The 19,657-nt window shown below is 40.6% G+C and overlaps 1 protein-coding gene across 17 annotated transcripts in view; it reads left to right on the forward strand.

The window, feature by feature from the left end:
• The window catches only part of MCF2L2 (MCF.2 cell line derived transforming sequence-like 2), a 186,823-nt gene that overhangs the window by 115,142 nt on the left and 52,024 nt on the right, over nt 1–19,657 (forward strand). The gene's annotated exons all lie outside the window — the stretch shown is intronic.

The following is a 19,657-nucleotide window of genomic DNA, read 5'->3' on the forward strand; positions in this document are numbered from 1 at the left end:
GAGAGCCAATCACCGGCGCCGCCTCTCCTCCCCCGTCCGCCCAGCCGGGCCGGGCCGGGCCGGCGCTGGGGGCTCGGGCCGGCGCTGGGGGCTCGGGCCGGCGGCTCGGCCCCGCGCGCCCGTCTGCCTCTCCCGTGGCCCGCTGTTTATAGACACTCTGCCCGCTTGCGGCACTGTGCGCCTTGGGGATTATCAATGCTCCCGGTCTGGTGCAATTTTTATATTTTTGTTTCGTTTTCTTTGCCTCTTGCCCGGGGAGGGGGTGAGGGTGGGACTGCAGCGTGTTGTGTGGGGAAAGGGTGTCTTGCAGTGGCACTCGAAAGTGCCACAAGTAATGTTTCTTAAAGTTCAAAGTTACTTATATCTTAAAAATATCTTAGGGGACACGGTAAAAGTTTAGCTAATTGTTGGTCTAAGTCTCCGAGGTGCTAAATGACATGTCACTGTAGGGTGCGTGTTTGTAGGTCACGGCGAGACTTGTTTATTTCACTTTCTCGATGGAAATCTTCAGAGGAGGAAGGAAAAGTGGGTTCTAGGGGTTTTTTTTTCTCATCTACCCTCCCCACAAACCTTGGTGACTTATTTGCATTATCTTGAGGGGAATGCCTGATTCACTGAAGTACATCAATAATAAGTCAATCTCTGTGATCAGTAGCCTGAGATGGAAGTATTTAAAGAACCAAACTTAAGCGCTATGAACGTGCCTTCTTTAAATACACTCCTGCAAAACTTTTGTAAAGGGAAAAACTAGGTTAAAAAAAAAAGCTCATTCCAATTAAGTTGAAAAGCCACTATAACACTGCACCTTGTACGGTTTATTGGAAATCTGAGATTTCTCACTGAACATAAATGTCAAACGCAAGCCCATTGTGAATCTTCCATTCTTTCTCATGACTGTGATTGACCTGAATCATTCCTGACCTCATAATTGACTTCACAGAATTTTAACTACTGCATATCATGACAATTAGTGTCTGTCACTTTACAACCATAAATCTGACAACATCTTTGTGAGGTGAGGAATTATTTTCTTTTTACACACAAGGGAGAAAATCGGAGATAGGAATACTATTGTCAAGGGCACCCAGCAAAAGTAGAGCAAGGGTAAAACCTGAGCAGTTAACGACCTCACCGAAGGATGTGTTGCTTTGTAATACAGGTTTTGTCTGGGGAAACTTCAAGGCCTAAGGAGTTTTTTACTTGATCTCTCTCCTGTTGTATGTCTTAATATGACTAAACACTTTATAGCAGCTTGCCCAGATTTCTCTTCGTCAGTCTGATTCTGCAGTAAGACAAAATACAGTTCTTTACAACTGGCAGTTCACCCTAGCAGGAAAAGTTTGTAGATCATTGTGTAAATTTGGCATGCTATCTAAGCAGTGTTTAAATAGCAGTAGAAATAACCTTATATACAAAGCATCATTCATTTTTCATACCAAAATGATAATTGCTGATTCCTTCCCCAGTTCAGAGATGTTTTTTTTCATAGCTTTATTCTTCATTCTTTCTTTTAGGTGTCATCCCATTTAAGCATTTTACCGGTGATAAAACGATCCCTTTCAGAATGAGAAATTCTCAATGACAGATATTTTAAAAACTCTAGAGCACCAATTTCTTGGCTGGTGATACCAGTTTTTCCTTGTTTAATTTTCAGCTGAAATTGGTAAACCAGAGAGAAAAAAAAATAGCAGGTGATTCTTCCTTCCACAACTACCTGTAAAAAAAACCTAAACCATGATACGTTTATGCTTCAACCAAATCTGACTATAAGCATGCAGTTTCAACTTAATATTTTTAATGTGTAGGAGGCCAGCTGGCCAAACAGAAGAATGAAAAAGCCTGAACTTGGAGCCTTCCAAAGTCAAATGTTCCAAAGACATTTAAAAATTAAAACCCATATATTTCTGTGTTATCTGTGTCTTGATAACTCAGTTTCCAGAAAATACAGCTTCAAGGAGTCACATTTTCAAAATGAGGAGATACCTTTAAAATTTAAGGCGTGTGTATAGGGAAACACAATTCAGACATAATTACAAGATTCTAAGAACTAGGTCCATAGAAAGCAAAGTCAGAGGTATTTAAATTGTTGAACAAAAGCGACTGCTTCTAATCAGCACTAGAAATACACTTAGTTTGGTGTGACTGAGTTTGTCTTACAGTTGTGTCCACTTCTCTCCTGAAAAGTGCCATCTGCTCAAAGGATAAACAGCCTTTCATTTGTGCTCACTAATTTCCTGTCTTGGTTGATCTGAATTCTCCCCAATTTAAAAAAGGCACCTCTGTCAGTGAAGTAAGCAGACTTCATCCTGCTTCTGACCAGAAATTACAGTGGGAAAGTTTCCAACTGTATCACTTCAGGGATTTTATTTTCCAGTAATAAAAAAAATGGACTTGTCTCTCTTTCTTTCCTTTTTTTTTTTTTTAAACTGAAATCCTGTTAGGGTCAGATCCTCCGTTTAGATAAAAACTTACTTAGAAATAAAGCTCCACCTCTTCCTTTTCCCCAGTAACATTGTCAGGGAGGGGTTTTTAGGACATTGCCTTTACTTTCAGGTGGCCATCGTAGTTCTCTTGTTATATCATATTCTGAGAGCCTTTTAGTTTGCATTTTCAAATCTTTCTGTGTATCCACGAGATGTGTCTTGTATGAGAAATCTGATGATCTTTCATCATCACATGACTCTGAGCTTAGACTGTAAATATGAAATAGTTGGGCATTTTTGACAAAATCACAAGGAGGGCAACCCTTTCTAGTTCATTTACAGAAATGGCTGTAGGCAGCCTGTATAGATCTTATTGTAGCAAACTGACCAAAGCTCTTGGAGTCCTAACTACTGCACTCCTTAGTATCTTATATGCATTAACTACATTACTGCGATATTTTGCAATTTATGTTCAAACATTATTATGGGGAGCTGATTTGGTCAGATATTCTGTGGTATCATTTTATGAAAGGAAATCTGATTCATAGGTCTATTCTGATGATGGTTTCACAATCAGTCTAAGCTCATTTAGGGCTGCTGCTGCTGTCCTTTCCTCTTTCTCTCCCCACTCCCACACCCTGTAGTCCCTTTGTATCCTTTGTCCAGGGCTAGCAACTGTGCAACTAGTATGACTTTTTTTCTTTTTGTGAGGTTAGTTTTGAGTTGGGTCAACTTGTCTTGCTCACCAGTTTATCTGAGTGTCCATGCTGGTGTACAATCACTGTCAAATGCAAGGGAGCGGGCAGGATGGAGTGACTGGGAGCATGCAGAGGTGCATATTTATTCCTTCGTAGTAATGGAGTGGATAAACTGATCAAGAAACTGCATCCAAACAGTTGATATTGATCCCCATCAGATATGAAACTGAATTTCCTGCAAATTTGGAGTATTTTCTGGTTGATTGGCTTTGGATCTGATTTACCCATCATTTTTCTAGTCTACCTTGCAACAAGGGCTGGGAGACCTTGCTAGTCAGTGTTAGTGCTTCACTTTGAAAACACAAAAGCATGACATGTTTTTCTGGACTTTCTGACCACAGCTTAACTCTTTTCATGAGATGACCCCCCAGATCTTGCACATGGTGTTGATGTTATCAACAGGTTGTCAATATGGCCTTGACAGTGATCACTTATAAGCACAGCAGCATGTATATTGAAGCAATAGGTGTGGAGTGGCAGGAGTTACAGTAGTGTTACTTGTGTCTAATTTTCATTCATGTCTATCACTACTGAATAATAAGATGGAAAATTGCAAGGCATTGGTGGTTTTGTACTCAGATGTGGCATGTCACGTAAGCAGCATAATCCCTGCTTTCTGAATTAAATTCTCATGAGACTGTAAGCTCTCCTAGAGCTTATATTCAGATAGAATTAACTTCATGAATGACCAGCTCTAGGGTTTGGAGTCTGAGGTATCATTTATGGGACTTAAATGAAAGAGAGTCAAGTTTATGAATATGGGATGGCCCTGGCTATTGCATATGCATGGAGCACTTCTGTATACATGCAATATAGTCTCCAAACATGTACACAGTCCAAAGTCATTGCTTATCCTCTAAACATGCACATAAAGTTTGCTTTACATGCTGAGGAAATCCGTGGAGCATCTGGCATCACTTCTTCTGCACAGCAGCAGCCAGCTGTCACTTTGCAACTCATCCTGGAGTGTGCGGCCTGCAGGTCTATGCCTGAAGGTGTTTGCACCCTTAAATGACAGGTTCCAACTGCAGATTTGGGTATGATTTAAATTTAAGAATCCTTTAAATTCTGTGTATCTTAATATCTGGGCCAGGCCTACCCTCAGTCTTACTGTTCTAACAAGGACTGGGGAGCTTCATAAATACGTGCATCACCCTGAACATGGGAATAACTAAGTATATCACTGAATCGTCAGGTTGTGTGGGTAGAGCAGGATAGCACTTCTGCCCTGGGTGAAGAATTAGAAACTATTTTCAGAATGAGAATATTGAGCCAGAGCCCTATTCTAAATCAGCAATAGCAAAGTTGCACTGACATTAGGTCTGGGAATTGCTAAATTTAGGTGTGGACTGGTGTCAAAAATACTAGTAGCTCAGGGAGTGCTGCTAAAAGCTTTGGTGTCCAGGTGCTTGTTGTAATCATCAGAGCTGCGTATGGTAGGAGAGAAGAGCTAAGATCCCTGATTTTATTAGCTATTGGCCAAAGATGCAGAGTTTCTACAGGAGACAGAGATAAATCATAGAATCATAAAATGGTTTGGGTTGGAAAGGAACCAAAGATCACCTAGTCCAACCCCACCTACCATGGGCAGGGACATCTTTCACTAGATCAGGTTGCTCAAAGGCCCATCCAACCTGGCCTTGAATACTTCCAGGGATGGGACATCCACAACTTCTCCGGGCAACCTGTTCCAGTGCCTCACCACCCTCATCATAAAAGATTTCTTCCTTATGTCCAATCTAAATCTACCCTCTTTCAGTTTAAAACCATTGCCCCTTGTCCTGTCACTACAGGCCTTAGTAAATGTCTCTTTCTTATAAGCCCCCTTTGTATTTTGAAAGGCCATAATAAGGTCTCCCTGGAGCCTTCTCTTTTCCAGACTGAACAACCCCAAAAGGGGGAATGAGTTTCTGCTTTTATGCAGCATAAATAAGATCCATTGCAAACATTTCCCTACAGTGTGTAAATGCAAGATGTAATAAATTTCACAATGTAATATAATATAATATAATATAAACTTCTATTACAATTGAGATAAGGTGATTTTAGTGAGTGGTTGAGACATAAGTTCATAAGAACTCCAACAGTGTGTCTTTCCAGTCTAGTTTCTAGACTCATGAAAACTTTCAGCTGGTAGAGGGGAAGAACTTGGAGCCTACATTTTAAAAGAGAAACTGTGTTCTTGACTTTATTGTTAGGCACACAGAATTGTTTTCTTTCACCAGACTTAATGAAAGAGCAGTCAGCAGGAGAAATTTCAAGAAGCCACTAGCCATTTCTTGTTTGCCATTGTCTCTTTCAACCTTTACAAAATCTTTGTTTTCAGAGAAGTTTCCCTGTTGGGCAGATTGGCTCCAGCACTTACAAGTCTAATTACAGCCTAAAGGGTTGGGTAGATCTTTGAAGTGAAGTGTATGCTGCCATGTAGGGAGATCTTGCTGCTGATAGAAATGCGTGTAGAATAGCAAGAGGAGACATATTCCTACTATAGATCCAAATAGTTCTGGGAACTGGGAAAATTATTATGAACAGGAGATAAAAAATCTTATTGTTACAATACAGTGGTTTGTTTAGTGTTCTGGAGGCTTCCTGAAGTCCTTGTGTCCTTGCTCCCAAAGAATCTGGGAGGTAGAGAAAAGCTGAAATAAATACTCTCAACATTCACATGCTTTCTTACAAAATTTGCACTTAATCAAGTACCAAAGAGGGATAAGCAGCCACTTCTGCTATTATCTCTCATACCTGCTTGCTATTGGATACTAAGGTTATTTTAATACTCTTCAGAAATTCTAGGAATTCCTCAACTTGTTTTCTACGCAGTATTTCTGCTGCCTGCTGGCTCTGGGCAGGCTCCTGGAATGCAGCTGGCCACATGCACATACTGGATGGTTGGTTTGTTTTAGGCACATGGGGAGATTAGGATCAGAGGTATCTTCTGTCTTGCCCTGTGTCACAGGAATGTGTGTGCCCCACTTGAAAAGCATTGGAAACTTAGCAAGTACATAGTCGATGGCGGGCAATCTGCATCCTCTATTGGATGGCTACTTCCTACGCCTATCCAGGACTTTACTAATCTTCTGCTCTCTCCCACGCCCTGATCCATCTCAGGGTTTATAGAGCATATGCAAATAAAAGCTGCTTTGTGTTGGCCTGGGATGGGATGCATCTTGTCTGAAGAAGCACATGTGGGCCTGCAGGCTCCTATGTTTGTTTCTCCCCTAACTGTAGCTATATCACCTCTCCATAAAAACTTGCTTTGCTGTGACATAGCAGGTTGACAGTGCTTCACCTTTGTACTTGCATGAAGGACACCTAGAAATCCCAGGTAACATAGGCACAAACCAAGGAGCAGAGGATGTTACTCAGCCCTGTTATCACTGCCAAGCTGATGGATGGGAAAAGAGAAGGAGAGGCACTGGTATGATTTTATACCACCTCAGATGGTGCTGCTTTCTCTTTAAAGGGCAGGACAGTGACAGTCTCCAGGCTAAGAAACCACTGAAACAAACTAGGAGCAATCACACCTCTCAGGGTATAAAATTCTCCAGACAGCTGCCAAAGCATACCTGTCTTCCCCACACATGTTCACACCAGTTCCAATGAAATCTGTTTTTAAACTGATCTGAAGTTAAAAACATGCAGCTCCTGTATGTCAGTTAGCTCATGAAGGAATGCTGAGCACTTCACATTGTCATTTACAGCAGCACAAAGAGTACACCGTGTTGCCTAATCAGGATGTCAGTGATTTGCACCCACACTGGGCTGACCTAAATAATTGCATGGTTTGCAGGACAGTAGCAGACAGGACATAGCAGATGGGAAATCACTCAGTCCTGTGTAGCTAGTGATGCAACGGAGCAGTGATTTATCAATTGTACTCTTCAGTAAATCACCACTGGCTTGACTTCCTGCATTTAACAAGCTGCTCATTAACTGGGAATATAATAACAGGTGTGGAAGATTTGTGACATATTCATGTTTAGAATGCTGTATTTACTTCTTAAAATTCACTTACATTTTTTCATCTGGCAGGAACATTCTTTCCTCACAAGGGTCTAAACAGGAATGCTGTTCTATATAGTATCCCTTGTCTGTCAAGCAGATCCACTGCAGACTCTGCAAAGTTCCGGTTCCTATCCAGATTATTCAATACACTGTTGCTGATCTTTCTCTGTAGCCTCTAGTGGAAAGTGGTGAGCAATTGCGTTGTACATCACTTGTTTTTTATATTCTTCTTCTTATTATTTTCCCTTCCTTTTCTGTCCTATTAAATTATCTTTAGCTCAACCCACAAATTTTACTTTTTTTTCCCCCCAGTTCTCTCCCCCATCCCACTGCAGGGGTGAGGAGTGAGTGAGTGGCTGCGTGGTGTTCAGCAGCCTGCCGGATTAAACCACAACATGCTTTATTTGCGTTTCTAGTTACTGCAAACCTGCCTTCAAATGCTGTTGCCTGGTTAACAGCCATGTTGGACAAACTAGTATGGACGGTCTTGCCCTTATGGCATCTGACCTGAATTAGAGCTAAATAACGTGGCAGTGAGCGTGCTGTTCTTGGTAAAAATGTATAGGTTCTGTTTGTCTGTGCTGATTCCCCCACTAGTACTCTCAGGCCAGACTTACTGCATGGGCAGAGGACACCAAGAGCTCCAACCTCTGTAATAGCTCTGCCTGGCGTGGCATGCTCTTACCTCTTCCAGTCACCATTGCAACTGCACCCAGCCCCAATTCTAACTACAAACACTGAAGTGGCAAACTAGACATTTCCCATGTAGGCAAGGTTTGTGTAAGACCTGTAACAGCCACTGAGACTGATAAACCAAGCTTCCTTTTCTTCCAAGGAAAAAAAGCAGAGGAATGGCAGTCCTGGATGAGCCCAGAAATCTATCTGTCCCATTGTATTATCTTGGACATTGGCCATTAGCAGCTGCTTAGACAAAAAAGTAAGAAACAGGGGTAATACTGTTACTCAAATGCTGGGTAATATCCTCCCAGTTTCTTGCAATCTGCAATTATGAGAGTCTTCTGTAAAGTGGCCCTTTGAACACATTCTCCAGCTGGAATATATCCTACAGTTCTCTAAAGCTGCTTTCTAAGTTTGGAATATCTTCCAGCAGAGAGTGTCTCTCCTTCCTTCTCTAAGTTTATGACTAAATTCTGCAAGCTGCGTTCCAGAGGTGTAGTAGAGAGAGTTGTCCAAAATATAGCTTAGTAAATGGATATGGATGTTGCCAAGAGCTGTGATTCCCAGCCACTGCTGGCTGGAGTGTGGTAGCTGCAGATGGTATGGATGTATGATCCTTGCCTGCCCCTCTGCCCCAGATTACCGCTGTGGAGAAAGCATGACACACACACAAAAAGGATGTGTTTTCTCCTCAGCCATGGCAGTTCACAACTAACTTACTGATACAAATTTGCCAAGAAGAGGTTAACTAAAGCAGAATATGTGTTCCAGCTGCTCCCATAAATTCCATTTTAGCTTGTCAGGATTTTCTTTCCCTGTTCCATTCACATTGTCATGTAACTAACACCTGGTTTATTTCCCCCAAGCCCCACAGAATGCTGATTCTTGAGGACATTTAAAAGCAGGGTATATCCAAGAGATCTACCAAAGCTTGGGCAGGAGGACCGTAGATTTTAAGTCTGGGACAATGCTGTGTCCTGTTACAGGGAGAAGCAGATTTTGCAGGATGGAGTTTCCTTAGGGTCGCATCTCAGACTGAAATACAAACCCACACAGGAACTAGGAATCTTCACCAAATCCATCCCCTCCCTTCCAAGTGCAACATGCACTTCTCTGGTCTGTCCTCTCCAACATAAACTCAGGGCTGTCTGTAAAATCAGTTATGATTAATTTTAATAATAAAACTAATTCCTCCTTCTACCTAAACAGCCTTCCAAAATCTCGGAGAACAAAGCTGTCAAGAGCAGATCTGCTATGAGAATCAAAACCACTGGAGCTCTCCTCTTCCTCGAGCAGTGGGCCCTTCAGGATAGTATTTGTGTTGCCAGTTGCATGAAGTGAACAATAGTTTCGTGTTCAGCTTCTCTATCCCAATCCAAAATGACTCTGCACGGCACAAAAGGTCCTTGCAGGGACAGGATGAGTGAGTACCACAGGCATGAGAGATGTTAGTCGCATCACCTAACACAGGTGCTCTGGAGTAAGAGATTAGGGTGGTGTAGGAATCTGTATGGAGTAGAGTCACATGTGCCTAGATCCTTCTCTGTCACACCAGCTCAGCAAGGATACCCACCTGAGATTACACAGAATTTTGGAGGGAGGCTGTGGGCATGTTTTAGGTTTACTTAGAGCCTGAGCTCTAGTAGTCAACATGAATTCTCAGTATAAATAGTTCCCATTAAGCTTCCTTTAACCTACTTTGGGTTTTATTTTTTTGGACTTGTCTGTTTGAAAGTTTTGTGGTTTTACCATTGTAACTTTTGCTTTTATTAAAAAAGCCCTTTTTCAAATATCATGCTTTACCACTCCATGTGGGAAAATCCACAGCACTGTCAGCCTTTATCAGATTTCTTGCTCAGTGAGGTCAACTGGTATTTGGATATTATGTCTACAAAGGAATGGAAAAATATACTGCATGTACACTGAAAGTAGTTTCTGTTTTAAAAGTCAGACTGAACATGGAAAAAAGCTGTTAAATAGTTTTTGCAAAAGCCAGAAACTATTACATATCTAGAGATCTTTCACCTGCTCTATTTCCAACTTTTAAGAAAAAAGCATCCAGGAAGGAAATGGCTTCCGGAACACAGGAACTCTGTGAATTTCCCACAACTCTAGGACATGCAAAATCTGGAGTGCTTTATTTTAGAGGTCTTACCTTTTGAATATAATCTGTGACTGTATGTTCTAGTCCTTATTAGCTAGAAGCAAGTAAAAGGGTAAATCTCAACATAAGTATATTAATAACATTAATTTAATTTTTATACATATATGTATGAATTTATATGTTTATATTTTAAAAAGCAGTGAGTTTCCTTTGTTGACTGGTAAACTTGAGTACCCATAATGACTTCAGTTTAGCAGATCAAATCCATTCTTAGGCAAGTGTGGTGAAGAATTATTTCTTTCTGCCCTGTCCTCACTTTAAGTCCTTTATGCAATATACTTTCCTGTAGTAAATGAAAGATCCAGCTATACTAGATCTCCCTGGCCCTAAGAAATCAGAATGTTTGCTTTTGGTTGGATAATATTTCTAAGGAATAATAGTGAAATTTGAGTAATTAAGTTAATTCTGTGGCCGGTATGTAAATACTCATAATCTCAAGCAAGCAAACAGTGCTAAGAAATTACATGGAAGTCTCCACAGTATGGGAGCAGCCTGTTAACCTGCAGTGTCTCCGTTACATGCAGACATTTTACAAGCATGTATGTGTGTAGTAGGTTGTATGGATAACAATCTACCAACAACCTACTACAATCTACTAAAATACGGCCTAATACCACTTAGCAGTTACATTAGTAGCAAATTTGATCTATAGATTATTCACCTGCTTTTAGCTAATTGATTACTCAATGCTGAAATATCACAGAGCTAAATGTATCTTTATCATGAAATAGAAATGGTGCAGCTGCAAGGTTAAAAGACCAAAATCACAAGGTGGGCCTGATGGGTAGTTCAGAAATATGGATAGTTGACAAATATGTACTCAGCTACTTGGCATGTTATTTTGGCCTACAGTAAGGACCAGTCTGCAGCATCCACATTGTCTAAAGCTAGCTCAAATTTCTGTACAGAGCTGCATCATTTCAGTGTACGTGCACAGCTGAGATGAGAAACAACTCTTGCTTGACTTTTAGTCCTCTATTCATATTATTCCTCTCTGTAGGTGACTTAATTAATTTGCCTCTCCATTAACAACTATGTTCTGGTTCCTATAATGTAGGTCAACTAATTAAGATATATAAAAATATTTCCCCAAGGTCATTTGTTTTGGGAACAATGAATGTGGGACAATTCCTTATATATGAAGAGAACAGATCATTTCAGAAGAAGCAAAATATTATAAATGGTGACTTAGGTGGTGAAATATATTTCTAACAAAGATACAGTCCTTCTGCTCAGAAGAACTTCCATAATAATTTGAGCAAATCCATTTGACGTTGCAGCAGAATAGAATCACCTAGGCAGGCAATTACAATATCTTCACTAAGGGACACTAATTTCCAGATGAGACGGAGCGTACAACCTAAATCCCTTATGCTTCTCAAAGTTAGTTAGTTGGGGTTCATTTGCAGCCATGAAATGTACTTTAAGAACAATCATTGTTCTTTCAAGGCATTGCTGTCTTTCATTAAAAAAAAAAAAAAGAATATGTGTCAGAGAATTCAGAAATGTTTTCTATATCAACTAACAAATATAAAGTTCCATTCAAACAAATGTTCTTATGTCCAGAATGATCTTTCATTCTACTTTAGGAAGTAAAGTACAGCAACTGACTCATTACTGAAATTTCACTTGAGCTGTTGCACAAGCTCAGCTGAGAATACTTCTCAAGTAGAAAAGCCACTTTTAGCCCTGTGAGAAATGAAAAAAAATTCCTCTTAAAAGCAATTATGTAGGTGGAATGGAAGTTTCCTCTATGCAGCAGCTGACATGCTGTCATTTCTTTTGATTCCATAGCACAGAGATCATTTTGAGATTTTAAGATTAGACCAGTCTTAGAATTTCTTGTAGCAATTTCTAATTCAAAACTGGATGTGCTATTTATTGCTGGTTCTATTTACACCAGGAGATTTTCACCATTTACTACCTACAAAGGAGATACAATTGCAAAAAATGTAATTTTGTTATATTTTATTTACATTCAGAAATAGAAATTTGACAACACTTAAGCATAGCCAGAGTGCTGGGCCAAGAAGGTCTTTACCGCTGTGCTCATTTTTGCAGGCCAGTAAATTTTTCACTCTCACATCTCTTATGTCCAACTCTATCCAATGTCAATGTTTATTCTATGTATCTGTTGCACTGCACACAGTTCTGTTCAGTCCTTTCTCTTGTTTTTGAAGCCTCAGGTATTAAAAGAGCCAGTATTTTAAATTTTAGTAGATCTCTATCTAAATTAGATATATTTATAAAAGTGATGTTTATTTTATTTTTATTAATTTAATAAATTCAGCTGAGCATTTTGCTCTTGCACACTGGTATTCTGCTGTTTCAGCTGTTGAAAATATTAACTTTTCATCTTCCAGGCACCATGCATTTTTGCAAGACAGATATGGAGTACCCATGTGCGAGTGCCACTTTTGCTGGCTCCACATCAGTCATGCAGACAGGTTTTCTGTAGCGTAATAATTTTGGAGCACCAATTATGATTTATGGGTGGTGGGGGGTTGTGGTTTGTTTTTTTGGTTTTTTTGTTGTTTTGTTTTGTTTTCAGAAAAGCTCACTGGTTTAATTCTATTTGATGGCTCCAATTCCTCTTCTGGGAAAAGACTTATTATAAGGAGAGGCACCTGTGATAGCAAATCCTGGCACAGAAAGAAGACCTGTGAATGGGAGTGAGCCAATGAGTTTGTTAGAAAAGAAGCACAGCTATGGAAACAAAAATCCTGAATTAGTTCTATGTTGCCATCTGAGCAGGATGCACAAATAGTAACTGTATGAGCAAAAAGCCATTGAGATTTAGCCAGAGGAGATATTAATAGGTTGTGGTAGTCTCTAGATATTATTTCTGCTTAATGCTTCATTATATTTGACAGGGGTTTTTAAGGTAGCACATATCACAGCAGAGAAACCATCTGACACTGCTCCTGCCAGAATTATCATGATACAGACCTGCATAACCATAGAATAGAATCATGGACTCATTTAGGTTGGAAAAGACCTTTAAGGTCATCGAGTCCAACCATTAACCTAGCACTGCCAAGTCCACCATGTCCCTAAGTGCCACATGTACACGTCTTTTACATACCTCCAGGGATGGTGACTCAACCACTTCCCTGGGCAGCCTGTTCCAATGCTTGGCAACCCTTTCAGTGAAGAAATTTTTCCTAATATCCAATCTAAACCTCCCCTGCCGCAACTTGAGGCCATTTCCTCTTGTCCCATCTCCAGCCACCTGACAGAAGAGACCAGCACCCACCTCACTACAGCCTCCTTTCAGGTAGTTGTAGAGAGCAATAAGGTCTCCCCTCAGCCTCCTCTTCTCCAGACTGAACAACCCCAGTTCCCTTAGCCGCTCCTCATAAGACTTGTGCTCCAGACCCTTCAGCAGCTTTGTTGCCCTTCTCTGGACACACTCCAGCACCTCCATGTCTTTCCTGTAGCGAGGGCCCCAAAACTGAACACAGTACTCGAGGTGCGGCCTCACCAGTGCCGAGTACAGGGGAACAATCACTTCCCTGCTCCTGCTGGCCACACTGTTTCTGATACAGGCCAGGATGCCGTTGGCCTTTTTGGCCACCTGGGCACACTGCTGGCTCATATTCAGCCGGCTGTCAACCAGCACGCCCAGGTCTTTCTCTGCCGGGCAGCTTTCCAGCCACTCTTCCCCCAGCCTGTAGCGTTGCATTGGGTTGCATGACCTGACACACCTGGGGAGCTTGGCCAGCCATTCAATTATGTTTCCTTTTTTTCTCTTATTAAGGAAGAAGGAAGGAGGAAGAGTTATTAATATATAATGGGCTGGTACAAGTCTTCTTGATGGTCACTGTGGTAAGGACCTTCCTAGTAGTGTGCTCTCAGTTACCAGAAGAAGCCAGCTCATACAAATACCTATTGACAAAGTTTTGTTGCAATAAGGCAATGCAGAGCAGGATTAGTTTATACTTGGTTAGCAACATTGCTAGCTGCTATTTGCACAGTGCAAAGGAATATAAATAGCTACATTTGGTCTAAATGTCAGCACAGGCAGTGAGAGATGGAGAAATGCACCACTACAAGTGAAGGGTGCTAATTAATACCAGCATTTACCTCAGTTTCAAGGTTTCACTTACGACCTTGGCTAAAACCAAGTCTCTTCCTGATGCTTTGCTGTCCTTTGCAGCTCCTACATTCTCACCCCTGTTGGAGAGAATCCTTTATGCAGTCATTTTTTTCCTTCGCTTCAGCATGGCATGACTAACCTGCCAGTGGTCAGAGAGAGCACTAATGACAAAGTAGAAATAGTTTTCCTATTACTTTCTCCTTTCTTATCACCCTTATTGTGCTGGCACTGCAATGCCTCTCAAAGCCAGGAGTAGCAGAAACTGGCTCAATGTGCGATAATCTCAGTAGTACTGCAGGGCCACAGGATGCCACGGTTGCCAAAGCAAGAATAATCTGCCCAAAGCAAACTGATGTGAAATCACACCTGTGGGAAATGTGGTCTTAGTAGTAACGAAGGCCACAATGTTTCATTAGAAACCCAGATCAATAATTCAAAGAAATGTAAGCTAGTTCATGCATTTTAACTGTTTCCCATAACAAGAAGTTTCCTTTGCTGGAGGAACATCTGACAACATCACATCAGTGGGCCTGTGTGTGATCTCTTCCTGCTGCAGCCACATCCTAATTCTGCCAAGTTACGGTAACAGCAAAGGCTCTGCCATACAGAGTGCTTTGCCAGGTTAGTGGTGGCTGAGCCCTCTCTGCTAGGACACATAATAAAGTCGCTCCACAGAGGGAAAGCTGGCCTTGCTTTCCTGAGCAGTGTTTCACGTCACTGTTTCCACACCAGGAAAGCTAGTGGGTCAGGTATTATTGGGACTAGAATATTCCACCTTTGGAACTCTTCCGATTTGGTGAGTCTCTGTTTCTTTGGGGAAGGAGCAAGTATACTCCAGTGGAATTAAGGTTTACTGGCAACAAGGATGCCTACAGGTAGGATCTTACAGATTTCTCAGACTCCATGGAAACCTTAGACCTTCAGGTCAGATGCCTAATCCTTCACCATCTGTGCTGAGATGACCTGCTTACTTGGCGATGATCTTGGCGAGGAACTATCCGTGTGAGAGCTGCCCATAAACTTCAGCCAACTCAGTTTTCTTGTCTTTGGAGTGCTGCCATCCAAACCACATACTCTTGTAAAATGTCTCTGAAATGAAAGAACAATGGAGTGTGGAAGATCTCCCCTCTTCTTTACCTCACACAACCCAGTTACACCTGTTTTTTCTCCAGTTTCCAGTCACCAAGGGGAGTGTTTGGGTCTTTCCTGTAATCACAACGCTGAGTCCAAAGTCAAGGCTGCAAGCTGCTTCTATTCGGAAATTACCTCTGAATCCTCTCACACACAGCCAACTGCAACAAGTGTGTTTATAGGATGCAAGTTCTCATACTTACTGGCCAAACCATGAACAGTCCCTTAGCACCAAGGGCAAGATTTCAAGTGGTCCCTCCTGGCTCCATCTCCTTTCTTCATGTTTCTCTGTGAAGGGGAAAGCAAATACAAAAGCAGGTGGGGTGGCAGATACATCAGTGCTGCATCTGCTGCTACCTCCAAGAGACCAGTCCCTGATTTAGGCTAGTGAGCAATGTGTGTTGCAGCACTGGAGGCTGCAGAAAAGCCCTCTGAAGCTGATAGAAATCTGCATGAAACTTTGCTATGTAGTTTGGACATGGACACAGAAAAAAGAGAGACACTGAATGAACTGTGAGCTAAGTTTAAAACTCTAACTACAGTAAGGGCCCGTATCTCTGCTCTGCCATTGATTAGCTTATGTTCTTCATTTTTCTGATATGCTTTTTCATTCCTTCACTGTTTCACCTTTTGTTTAACTTCTGATATTATTGACAGAAACATTAGGGTGAACCCTGGTGCCTGTACTTTCTTCTTAGCAGTTAGAAAGACAATGGATTAGTTGCATTTGTCTTAATTTCTTATCTACAGTCCAATGTCCTTTTGCTTTTAGAAACAGTGTATGTTTGCATTTGCAGTATTAGCTTTGTCCAAATGTTGCACAATGTAAAGAGGATTTATGATGTAGCTGGTCACCAGAAATGACTTCTAACCTAGTCATCCTTGCTGAGACCATACAAGGGAAAAAGGGAGTTGGAAGAACTGCCTGTGACAATAGTCCTGTCAATTGCTGCATCATATTTTCCTTAAACATGGTACTCGCAGCAGGTGCATGCTGAGTTACCATTGCTGCCCCATGACATCCTGGAAGAGATGACCATTTCTCATTTCATCCCTCATGGCTTGATGTGAATCAGATGACATCACTACCAGTTTTCTAGGCCATTAGACTATCTCAAATGCCATTAAATCCCTTGTGCCATATAGTGAGCTCCCTACTTCATCATTTACCAACCTAGCATGCTCACACAGTGAGCATAAAAGTGTCTCCTTTATACCTTCTTAATGCTTTCCTCCACAGCAACAAGACACACTTATGTAGCTTTTTAATTTACTGTTCTTAAATTGCATCTTTGTCAGGGCAATTCTAAGGTCTGTGGAAGGCCCTTGACCAATTGCACAGCTTTATATTGTTAACAGTTTAACAAAAGAGTGATTCATGTACAACAACCTTTAATGTTTGAGATTTTGCTGCTATGGTTATTATTTGGAGAGCAATTCAGATAAGTTACTCTGGGAGTGCTGGAGCTAAGGAAGGCTCTTTTCTGATGGGTTTGTGCTGAGTGTTCCTGGTGGCTGCTGTAGCACCAACCCTGTTAGAGAAAGAAATACAGAATAACACTTTCAGAAGAATAGTGTTGTAATGATATAAAATAACATCTGGAGACTGTGGGATGGTTACAGATAGAGATGGATGGATTATATCATGCAACACTTCCAACCAGTGGCAGCCTTGGGAATAGAATTTGCACCCACTTTGCAGAAGCATGAGAAGTATTCTGCTTTGGGGACAGTGGGAGGCTTAAGCATACAGCTCCTGTGTTCCAGGTAGGAAATCCCAGAGATGTACTTGGCCATGGGTACTAACAGGCAAGTGTAAAAACAGCTCTAAAGCATGTGTGCTGAGTCTGACAGAATGCTGGATGTTTGGTCAAATTCCTCTTTTTTCATGTGGACACAATTTGTGGGTGGTAAAAGACTAAAGTTAAAAACAAAAAAACAACAACCCCCCTCCCCCCCAACCCTTGAGCTATGAAAGTCTTATTTAGGCAGCAAATCCTGCTCTCTCACTGTGGAGAAGTAATGGAAAATAATTACCCTTTATGTACAGACTCATGGTTTAGAGATATGAAGCTCTTGAACTCTAACCAGGAGCTGAAGGAATACCATCATGGTTTTGTCTCCGTTTCATTGTCATTGAAACCGAGATGATAAAATGGCTAGCACCACCTTTACAAGCAGTGAAAGGATTAGTTAAACAAGTTTTTCATAACACTTAAAAAGCTAAAGCATTTGCTCTTAATATAAATCTACATACAGAATTAAGTTAAATAATAAAATCAAATCTTCTGAAAGAATTGTGTTAGATTTTATGATAACTCCATAACTACAATAGCAGTATCTTAGGAGTCCCACAGAACTTCCTCTAATAAAACATTCCTCATACATGATATATTTTTTTTAATGCTCTGAATGGACAATGTTTCCAAACAAAATTAGGATTAGTAAATCAATTAAAAAACAGATTTCTTAAAATGGGGATTCAAGAGCTGGTACTCTATGTTAAACCAGGATTCAGAAAAGATTAAAAGAATTCGTTTTTGCTTCATCTTTCATAGAATGCTGGATAGTAAAATATCCTAAAGGCCTCTGTTCTACTTATTGGATCACATTCAGTTGCGCTTTTGACAGGCACCACACTGTTGTTTGTTTATGACAGTTACTAGGAAACCTATGGACTAATAATTTGCTTTTCAGGTATAATTGTTAGCTAAGGGTTGGGTTTGCTTCAGAGTCAGTCCTGATGTAATCTGTTAGGTAACAGACTAAATAACATCTGGAAGATCTATGTCTTATTTGCAGGTAAATAAGCATCTTTCAACAGTAAGATGAATTTAAAATCAAAGATTAATTTAAAACTTAAAAACATTAAGTTTCTGTGGTGACTTTGTCACGCCTGCTCTGTCGTGATTTTTTAAACAATGCAGCAGCTCTTTGGAAATGTGAATTGTGAGCATTAAATAAACCACATGAAGTTCCAATTTCTGCAACATGAAATTTTAAGTCTTCTGGATCTGGAGAACAGAAATAATAAACAGAATTTGAGGTTTCCTTAAGATAAATTTAGGTTAGAGCTGAAGTTAAAGATGATATTTCAAAACTTATAACTGATGGAACAACCTTTTCAAACAGTGTCAAACCTGTTCTCCAATTCATGAAGTAAGTGTGGAGCAGTAGTTCTTAGGTCTACCAAGGGAACCAAGAATATAACCATGCTTTGGCTCTGAAGAGTGCTAAAAGTTAAAATAGTTCTGTGTATCATTGCAAAGACCATAGCTGTGTACACAGGTAGGATGTATGCACAGTTTCTATGGCCACACTGTCGTGCCAATGCAAATATGAAGTTTGCAGAGGAAGTTATACTTGCATGTGTCTGTTTTATTTTATCTGCTATTAGCTGCCTACCTGGACAACTGAATCTCCAATTTTCTCTACTGAAGCTGATAGCCAGAGTGACAAATAAAATTTGAACTGCTTAGTTTGAAGTAGATAGTGACCACCAAACACCTGTCTGATTCAACAAGTTTCTGCCACTAGAGTTTGTGTTGTAGCTCGATAACCATTAGTGGCTTGAGCTTGATGAGGTATGTTAGTTCAGTTTATAGCCAGCCTACGTTTTTGACTCCAGAAACAAGTTGTGCATTGTCCTCATGATTTCTTTGCAGCACTGCACGTGATAGTGATGCTAGAATAGTAGCAATCTGCTTGTCCCCCTTTGCATCTGGTCTGTGCAGTAACTTCAATAGCTGTTAAAAGGAAAGGCATATTTAACCATCAAAGTTTTATTTGTTTCAGTCAGCTGTAAAAGCAAGTGCTAATGTTTGTAAAATAATGTTTTGGACATTTTTGCCATTGACTCTGCAATTCTCATGAAGGTGCATCAAAGTAGCATATATCTCTATCTTGTGAGGAGTAATCTAGTACTCTGAGCATATCCCAAACATATTTTCCAGCTCAAAGGTGTGCAAATTCAGGAAAACGTGGACGGAGCTTTTACATGGGTTAGAGTCCAACACGGCTTGGCTTTATGAGATCATGCATAGTACTGCAGAATCCCTTTGCACCCGTGTTTGCTCAATAGTATTGCTCAGTCATGAAGGATGAGATCATTTTTTCCCTATTGCTAGATGCGGCTTTCCTGTGCATAAATATTTCAATTTGAGATCAATGTGGAGTTAACTAATTGGAGTCAGGACTCCTGGAGCATACAGGGTACAGCTCTGACCCATTTCCCTACCTTGTGATAGACAGTCTGCAGTTTTGTCTTTACTTAAGGCATTAAGGCAAGATACCTATGAAATCCTAGTTATTTTATAACAAAATTTGAAACATTATGGGTCAGTTGAAGGTAAGGTCTAGTCTTCTCAGTATTTATAATGTTTCTCAAGCAGTGGTCCAT

This window comes from Harpia harpyja, chromosome 12 (genome assembly GCF_026419915.1).
Source record: "Harpia harpyja isolate bHarHar1 chromosome 12, bHarHar1 primary haplotype, whole genome shotgun sequence".
NCBI lineage: Eukaryota > Metazoa > Chordata > Aves > Accipitriformes > Accipitridae > Harpia > Harpia harpyja.